At 35.0% G+C, this 9,132-nt stretch overlaps 1 protein-coding gene across 2 annotated transcripts in view; it reads left to right on the top strand.

Moving 5' to 3' along the window:
* The first annotated feature begins 55 nt into the window (after positions 1 to 55).
* cd4-1 (CD4-1 molecule) overlaps positions 56 to 9,132 on the top strand; it is a 28,009-nt gene continuing 18,932 nt past the window's right edge. The window contains exon 1 of one of the 2 annotated variants that reach the window (XM_088013613.1): positions 56 to 140. The gene's annotated coding sequence lies outside the window, so the exon portion shown is untranslated. Of the gene's footprint in view, positions 141 to 2,925; positions 3,017 to 9,132 lie in introns of those variants that run through there. The other variant, XM_014987095.2, reaches the window with a different exon arrangement.

Below are 9,132 nucleotides of genomic sequence, written 5' to 3'. Positions count from 1 at the left end.
TGTAGGTGATCCATTTGGCTCGTAGCAGAACGGATTGGATCATAGAGGTGTTTGACTTCCTGTGTGTGTGTCGCGGTGTATGAACGAGAAAGCTGCCAAATGTCAGAGCTGAACTCATTGCTGTACTGAGATCATCACCTGTGAGTAACTCCTAAATATTCTCTATTCACATGAAGCTTCATTAGAAAACGGTAGACAAATTTAAAATTATTTATTTCTGATAGAAGAGATAAAAGTCAGGACACTGACGTATGATAGGCTTAAAATAGCAAAACGAACAAGTGTAGGAGACGCGACCAGTGAAGAACTCCTTAAGAGGGTAGATAGTGTAAATACTTTGGTCTGGTGTAACTTTGGCCTGTATTTCTTTTTTATTTCTCTCTGTGCAACAACTGATTTGGTTTTAGATAGATTCAGATGTGTTTGACCTTAAAAAATGTCTCCATAATTGAAATATGTACAACAAATACAAGGAATCAGCTGACAGACTGTTTATTACCATTAAATGTTAAAAACACAAAAGCAATAAAGAATTGGATCAAAATTCAGTGGGATTTAATGGGTTGTTCCTGTTCATCGCTGCACTTACAACAAATCTGAAACATCAACTTTAAACAGCGGCGTTCTCTCCCTGACACTAATTTACGAGTGTTTCCATTTTTTTTTCAAAGTTACGACAACCAGAGAATTTCAAAATGTCAAAACCTATATGCCAAAAATAGACGCTCGTCTTTACATTGAAAGATCAGAACTTATGCAACTGGAACGCGTATATTTTGCAATCAGTGGATAAAAAGGATGCTAAATATGTGCTAATCCTACAGCAGCAGTTCATACGTGAAGGTGAACAAACTTCAGCACATTTGATTTAAAAGTACATTAATCCTGGAGAGTGAAGCTCTTCTATGGAGGTTTTGTTGACTTTTATCTCCAGCTGCTGCTAATCGATTGAAAACGCTGCTGATAATGTGAAACCTGACTACTGTAACGTTGTTTAGTTTGTATTTAGAATAATAATTGTTTATCTGCATTTGAAAAAAAAAATTTGCAAACTAAATCCTGATCTGGGGAGCACATTTACTGAAGAAAACTGCAGAATATTCATGTACTTTTCTGAAGAGCAGAAGGTTATATAACTGATATTATCACCATAATGACATTCTTGACAAAACGTGTCTCTAATGGCTCCCCCTGGCTCGATGTGCAAAAGCAATGAGATTAGAAATTATATACAGAGCATATTTTGTGTGATTTATGACACTAATAGGGTCATTAGGTCCATGCAGCGCTTGTATGAGTGTCACTGTTGGGTTTTATCGTAAACACACTGCTGGTTTGGAGCTTCTCGTGTAACTCCAGCGAAGGTTTAATAAGAATAAATTGAATAAATCCCAATATTCATGACCTCTGTGGGGAGAAAGCATCAGGTCGAAGGCTTCATGAGCTGAAACTTTAAGCTGTTAACTGCAGGAGTTTGTTGCAAATGCAAAATACGTTGCAGCTTTTATACATTCTGACAGAAAAGGAACAAGAGTTCAGCTAAAGCCCTTAAACCTGGTGACAGCATAAAACTACCATTTAGTCCATCAAAAGCAACCATCCAGTTTGTATTTTTCTGGGAGATATTATGTCTTGGTGGGTCACAATCACAGATTTTAAAACAACAAAGCGAATCCGTTAAGTCGAATCATGTTCACTTTGGCGCCTGTGCTGCAAAACGAAGCATTTCTTCTGTTAAAAGTGTAAAAATAACAAATAACATCAACCAAATCCGCCCTTATATTGCTGATTTAGAGGACTGATTACATTCATTACACTGAAAAAAATAATTTAAGAAATGAAAAATAAAACCTGAAGCCTGTATTGGTTGAGCTTTGTTGCTATCAGATGTGTAAAAAACTCCAGTGAGCAGAATAATCTGGATTTTTCTGTCTCGCTTCCTGGGATTTATGGATGTGTTGGCGAATCATGGAGCCTTGACTTAAAACACTTTTTATTTAAAAATGCAGAAATAATGCATGAATTCTGCTTTGTAGTGATCGTTTGTAAGGCTAAAACTATCTACGAATGTAATGAGATAACTATATGAAATAGTACTAAAAACCGTCCACACCTCTGTTTCGCTGTTTTTTCCCCCGAGGGAAATTGTCTCTGATCTGTTATGTAAATAAAAGTCTGTATTTTACTTTACTCTTCTTACTACAAATCTGATGCAGTGATCATAATCTTCAGAGGTGCTGTTTGTATTTTATCCTGTATATTAATTAAACTCCCAGTATCTGTTACTGGGATTAGTGGACATGTTAGCGCTATGGCTTTAAAACAAAATAGAAAAAAAAAAATACATAAAAACTTTTAATTTTCCCTTTTTTGATTCATCAAATTAAGACATAAAAACATTTTGAGTGTTTGGCATTATGATGGTGAAAAGTCCCAAGACATGTCTTTACTAAAATCTTTTTGTATTTTCAGAGGCACTTAAACCGTAGCTGCTCCTTTCATTCTCGTTGTCCAACTCTGAATGTATAAATGCAGTTTGCTTCATCATAAGTGCATAAAATCTATGAATTAGGAGTCAAATCTCGCTTATGCTCTCTTGTCTCAAAAGTGTTAGGGTTCAGATGAGGATTTGGGATTATAAAATTGATTAAATTTAGCTTATTTGAAGAACTATTATCATTAAAAACCATTATTATAAGACATAGGCTTGTTATAAAAACCTTGGAGTCTATTAAAATTAAAAGATAAATCAAATTTAACATTTAATATAATTCTTTTGCTTTTTCAAGACATGAGCGCATTTGTAACATTGTAAGTTTCGTAAATGGAGGCTCTTTAAGGCTATGACAGCAAACTTTTGTTGCTTCACTTCCTTATTTGTCATATGATCTGATATATTGGGTAGTTTTGGGTGTTTTTTTGTCTCATTTTAGTTTTAGAAATGGTCAAATCTCCTCAGTGACCGCCCCGTATGGACTGCAGGTGGATCAGATGAAATGCTGTAACGACAGTCGAAGTAAGGATTTAAGCTATTAGAGGCGTATTTTTTTGTTGCGGAGGAACAAATGTGTGCAATTTCCAAAATGCAGGAGAATATAATATGCCGTAAGGAGAAAAAGGCTCGTTATGTTCGTGTTCGCTGCAAACTAAACTGCTTCAAAAAGCCATTTGTGTGTTCCTCTATTGGGCTTTTAGTCAGTCTGAGGCCATATAATTGCAATATTTTATAATGTATTACAATGGGGTGTCTTTGTATAAGCTGTCTGAAGCTTTTTTAGTCCAATACCAAGTATTTTGTATCATATGTGCTGCAAGATTTTGTCTAAAGACAGAATAGATTCACTTTGATTTAAAAAAAGAGAAAAGTTATTGATTCTTTTTAAGAAATTACCTTTAAAGATAATGCTTGTTCTCTCACAGTCGATATGTCGTAAGAAAGGATTGTGTGTTTTTTGCGTGTGAAATAGCTCGGCGTGTTGATGGCTTGCGATAAAACTAAGATGAAGAGACTCTGCTTCATAATTTCAATGCAGTCCTGCAGGCATATCTGTCTTGGTGATGTTTTAGCATTTGTACTGCAGTATAACTTTTCCTGAGCTGTTTTTACCTTCGGTCTGCTGACTGTGGGAAATCAGGATCATCAGATGCCTTCGTTGTCCTAAACTTCTGCTGTTTTGCTGATTTCTTTGATGTCCGTCCACTTACTGCACATAAACCTGAAAAACAGCAGTTCTTGATAAACTCTTGGCTTTGTGATGGATTAAAGTGATACAGCTTTTATTCTGCACCATTTTAAAGAACAAAAACACATGAAATTTCTTCATTTCCTCTTGCTGGATCTAATTCATCATTTCACCCAACGTTTATGTCTACTTTCAAGCCTTAATGTGCATTTTTTTTCCTTCTCTGCAGGCAATTACCAAGCTGTGTTTCCCTGTTATGAAAATATAACTGTCTATTCACTGGGGGTGTCCTCATATGAGACAATAGGATTCCCTTTTCATAGATTCATAATAACCTGCATTACTCAGTTCCCTTTTTCATTGTCTTTCACAAATGAACACACACACATACACACACATTCAGGCATTCAAAGCGAAACCGAAATTCATGAACTGGTGATTATCCCTCCTTCTTGTATTTCCACTTCAAGTTGTGTTTCCATCAGGAGCCAAAGCAGATCCGCTAATGTGATTTCACTTGCTTTTACTTCACCATAAAACAGCCGTTGTTGTGCAGGAAACCCAAGCACAAATTTGTGCCACATTCATGTTGAGCGCAGTGAGAAGCGGTGCTGTAGAATGGGAGTTTTAGGCATTTTAAACAAGCTGCCAGCTGGGCCGGGCCTGCAGGTGCAAACCGAAGCCCTGCTAAAGGATTTAAACATTTTAAAAACTGAATGTTCTCGATCTGTTCGGAGTCAAACGATCATGTGTTGAGGTGTTTTCCCTCCCTGTAAACTCCCCTCATGTGTAGCTGCAGGCCCACGTAGGTTTCATACGTCTAAATCACTCGAGTTCACGTTTAAGTAAACTCCAGATTGTGATCAGACCTCAGACTCTGCTTGAGATAAGACTGTTTTTGAGACCGATGAGGTGCTAAACTGATATTATAGGGGCCCGTATCTTTATCAGTTGGGCGTTAAATGCTTCACTACAGGATGTGGGGCAAATTACAGGAAATAAGAGGTGATGGTGAAACTGGTCTGTTGGCCTTTAATGTTTCACAGGTGTGTTTCAGGCCACCAGCAGCAGAGCACCTGTCTGTTCGTAAGATAGTCCTTTGATTCATGATCGCGCTAAACGGATACGTCTGCATGTTTAACCACGTAGCATTAAAGCTGCCTTTTACATGAACTCTACCAAAAGTCTTTACTGACTGAAGAAGTACTCTAAATCTGAACTGGAGGCGCTTTTTAACATCGTTAAAGCAATAGAAGAGCTGCAGGCTTAACTATAACAACCTTCTTTATCCTGCCATTTTACAAAAATTACACATTCAGAAAAATCTCTTTCTGATTTGTTTTGTTCCTGACCGTTGTTACTTCTGTCACTGCAAAAACACAAAATCTTACCAAGTATTTTTGTTCTAGTGTAAATATCTCAGTACATTTGAAATAAAACAAAACTAACTTACAATTAGCTTTTCAGCAAAATATAGGAGGTTATTTTGATTCAATAATTCCTTAATATTGATGAAAAAGTATTAGCTATAAATGAAATAATCTCCCAGCGGAACAAGACGTTTTGACTTATAGCTAGTTCTTTTTCATCAACATTAAGAAATTATTGACTTAAAGCAAACTCCTACATTTGCTGAAAAGTGACTTGTAAGTTAGTTTTGTCTTATTTCTAATCTATTTGCAGTAGAAAATAATGTAGACATAAATACTTGGTAAGATTTTGTGTTTTTGCAGTGAATTCTCAGATGGTTTATGGGTTTAAGAAAAATTATTCTCCTGAGCTGAGATGTTTGAAAACGCTTCAGGACGGCTGCAATATGGATGGGTATAATGCGTCTCCTGTGGATTTAGTAATATTTGTGTAGCAGATTAAACATATCGCCTTTGAACTGTTGAGGGTAAAATTACATTTTCGTCTTTACTTTTTCAAGCATTCACTCTGTTTCTGTCTCCAATGTCAACATCACTAAAACTGCAAGCCACTCTGAGTCTCTTCAGTATGCAACATGAAGAATAAAGGCTTTGTGTATAAACAAGCGAATAAAACAGTATTCATTAGGAGGATGAAGGCTGGAGCTTTAATTAGTTTTTTATTTGAGGACATTAAGGGGCGAATCGACTTGGTTCAGTGGCACTTACTTGCTCTGCAGACGCATTGCTCTCCGTCTTCTCTAATATAATGTGTAATTACTCTGAAACAATGAGAGAAAGAAAAAAGAACGTCTGTTTACATGACATTGTCATATTGCACGCTTCTGCACCTGTGAATTTGTGGACACTGAACTTTGAGATCGTCCAAATGAAGGACAATAGTTATGCAGAAGAAATTTTTATTTTGATAAATTTTTACTTTGTATTAAAGAACAAAACCTTTAAGATCACTGCAATACTTTTGACAACTTCTGCCTCCACGTAGATGCACACATCCATACGGAAACATACACACAAAACGTGTATATATATATATATATATATATATATATATATATATATATATATATATATATATATATATATATATATATATATATATATATATATATAAAGGGTTGTTTGCTTGATTGTTAATATTTAAAATTTAAACACACAATAATCCACATCTGGCTCAGATTGGAGCTCATCATTGACGAGAAATCAACAAATACCAGCAGAAACCTGCAAGAAGCTGCTCAGAAATATAGACATCGGCTATTTTTAAAGACTTCTTTAATTAATTATAAAGAAGTATAAATATATTTTTTTATTACATTGCAAATCAGTTTTCTGTTTCTATTCCCCTAGATTTGATGCACCTTTTACTTTGCTCTAGTATCTTTTGAGAGATGCTTATCTGATTTCTCATCAGAAACAAATTTCTTGAAGGAATAAAAATTTAATAAATTCAAAATCTGCTGCTGGGGGTGTGAAAGGTTTTGGGTTTAAATGCAGCTATAGAAATACAGATTGTAACTCTGCTGAATGCTTTATATGTTTTGCAGTCATTTGCCAGATTAAAGGAACATTTTGAAATAACAACCTTTAATCAGGTATTAAACATACCATTTCATTAAGACCACAGTTTTGCATTGAAAATATTGTTTATATTAGTCTGATGTAGTATTCTAATCTAGAATGGGATTTCATAAGCTATAAGCAGAAAATCACTATAATTTAGAGAGAAATTTGAGAAAAAAATATTTCAGTTAGTGAATTGAGTTACTGAAATAAATCAACTATTCAATATTCTAATTATTGAATATGGTTGTATGTAGTGTAATATATAGTTAATCGAGGACAGAAGGGAGACATTTCAAAACAAAAAGACAAAAATGCTTTTCAGGAATGACAGAATGCGTTTTCGTGCTACGATGTGTGACGTTTATGCTCCATTTAAGATACGGCTCAAATTAGAAAGAAATATAGGGAAATTTCTGATACAGGGGTAGAAATTGATATACAAAATAAGTTTAACTCTTCTTTCACAGCTTAATTTAGTCCAATGGCAGAAATATCCCAACATATTTTTATAGCAGACTGATATTATTAAGTAAAGCAGAATATTAATGAAACCAACATCATAGTTAGTTTGTTTTTAACCCTGTATTTTTACATACATTGTTTATCTTTAAATGCATTTTGTTTAAAACACCTTACACTTTGTTTACTTTCACAGTGTAACCTAAGAACATAATAAGATGCCAACACCAAAAATAAACATTCTGGGATTTTTTTACTTATTTTTCCATACATGTCAGTTTTTGTTTCTATTTCAGTAGCCATATTAGAATTTTTACATGAGTTGGCATAAAAAGATGAATACATATCTTGATTATTTACAGGAATATAGCAGCGATTTTTGATGCACAAACAGTAAATGATACAGACAGAGCAGAATGTAGGCAGAGCAAGTTTTCCATGGCAAACTAACGTCATCAATAACCTCTGTCATCATTAGCCAATCGCAGATCAAATGGTAGAATGTAGGTTTCTGTCTTAACCACAGTGCATGTAATAAACTGGAGATGCAACGTGCCTTCACTGAGGAGAATACCTTGTACGTGAAACCATTTTAAATGACTGAACTGGTGAACCTGTGTGTAAAAGTTGAACTCAACAGTCTGGGAGCTCATACAAGAACAAACTTTTAAGAGTTTTTTTGTGATTTCAGTGATGATGAGGCACGTAATCATACAGACATATTCTGCCATTTTAGTGTTTTTTTTCCTCAGAACTTACAGTTGGATTAAATTAACTGTGGAATCAGTTTTTCTTCTTCAGTAGACTGAAGCTTATTTTTCTTTAGACGATTAGATTTGGGGTTTTACTTTGACTCTTCCTTCCTTTGAGCTTATTTCTGTTGTAATTAACCTTTTCTATCAAACTGTACACTTTAATATATTTTTTTGGATGGGGGTCATATTTTAGACTTATCATCAAGTTGAACATAATTGTGAAGTGGAAGATAATGGATAAATTGTTTTCAACAATTTTACAAATGAAAACCTGAAAAGTGTGACACACATTTGTATTCAGACACTTCTACTCTCATAGATCTAAATAAACCCCCGTATGAAAACCAAATTAGTAAACAAAAGACATGCCTGTAATTTAATTCCAGTGGAATCTGTTCCAGATTCCAGCTGCTGATGTCTGAGATTTGTTAGATAACATTAGTGAACAAACATCATCTCAAAGAAAAAGGAACAACAGAAACGTTAAAGGATCCAGGCTAGGTTTTAAACGTTTAGAGAGGTTTAATGCCAGGCTAGGTTAGCTAAGCTTTTAGCATCTCAGGGATTGCTGTGCACGCTATCATCTGAACACGTAAACAGCATGGCGCACATCCAAATCTATTATTAGGTCCATATTACAGTAACCTGACAATAGCTGCAGAGATCTAAGTCTTTAAAATTATCAATTAGGAAAATTCACATTTTCTCAAAATTCTCTTTTGTGTCTTAACTGCTTCTAAAAACATTCGAAGCACTTATAAAAACCAGGGTGGTTTTTATAAGCGCTTACATAAAATTTATTTACATTTTATTAAATGTTTTTTGTTGTTGTTGTTTTGTTTTTAACCAATAAGTTTATGTTTTAAAATTAGCCGTTTAAAAAAGCTACCGTTTGTTCAGTAACAATCAACGGGCACAGAGCCGTTACCTAGCAACCACAGCTGACTCCAGCTGGGGTTGCTAGCTGAGCTCGGCTAGCAACCCCAGCCAGGTCCAGTTTTGCTCAGCAGGTTTTACCGCTATTTGCGCTGTAAAATTTCTGCTGGAAAAGACAAGTGTTTTGCTGTTGACTTACCATTCAGAAAAGATGTTTGTATAATGCTTAAAGATGGTTGTATAATAGAGCTTTGGAGTTGACGTCACAGGATATGACGTTTTCGTTGCTCGGCGCCATGTCTGGGGTCCACAGACCAAAACAAACTATTCAGAACACCGGTGTTTTCATTGTGTTACCAACCG

Source organism: Poecilia mexicana, unplaced genomic scaffold (genome assembly GCF_051168715.1).
Source record: "Poecilia mexicana isolate PSO_F unplaced genomic scaffold, ASM5116871v1 scaffold_16, whole genome shotgun sequence".
NCBI lineage: Eukaryota > Metazoa > Chordata > Actinopteri > Cyprinodontiformes > Poeciliidae > Poecilia > Poecilia mexicana.
Note: the sequence above shows the minus strand (reverse complement) of the source record. Positions and strands in the feature narration are given on the sequence as shown.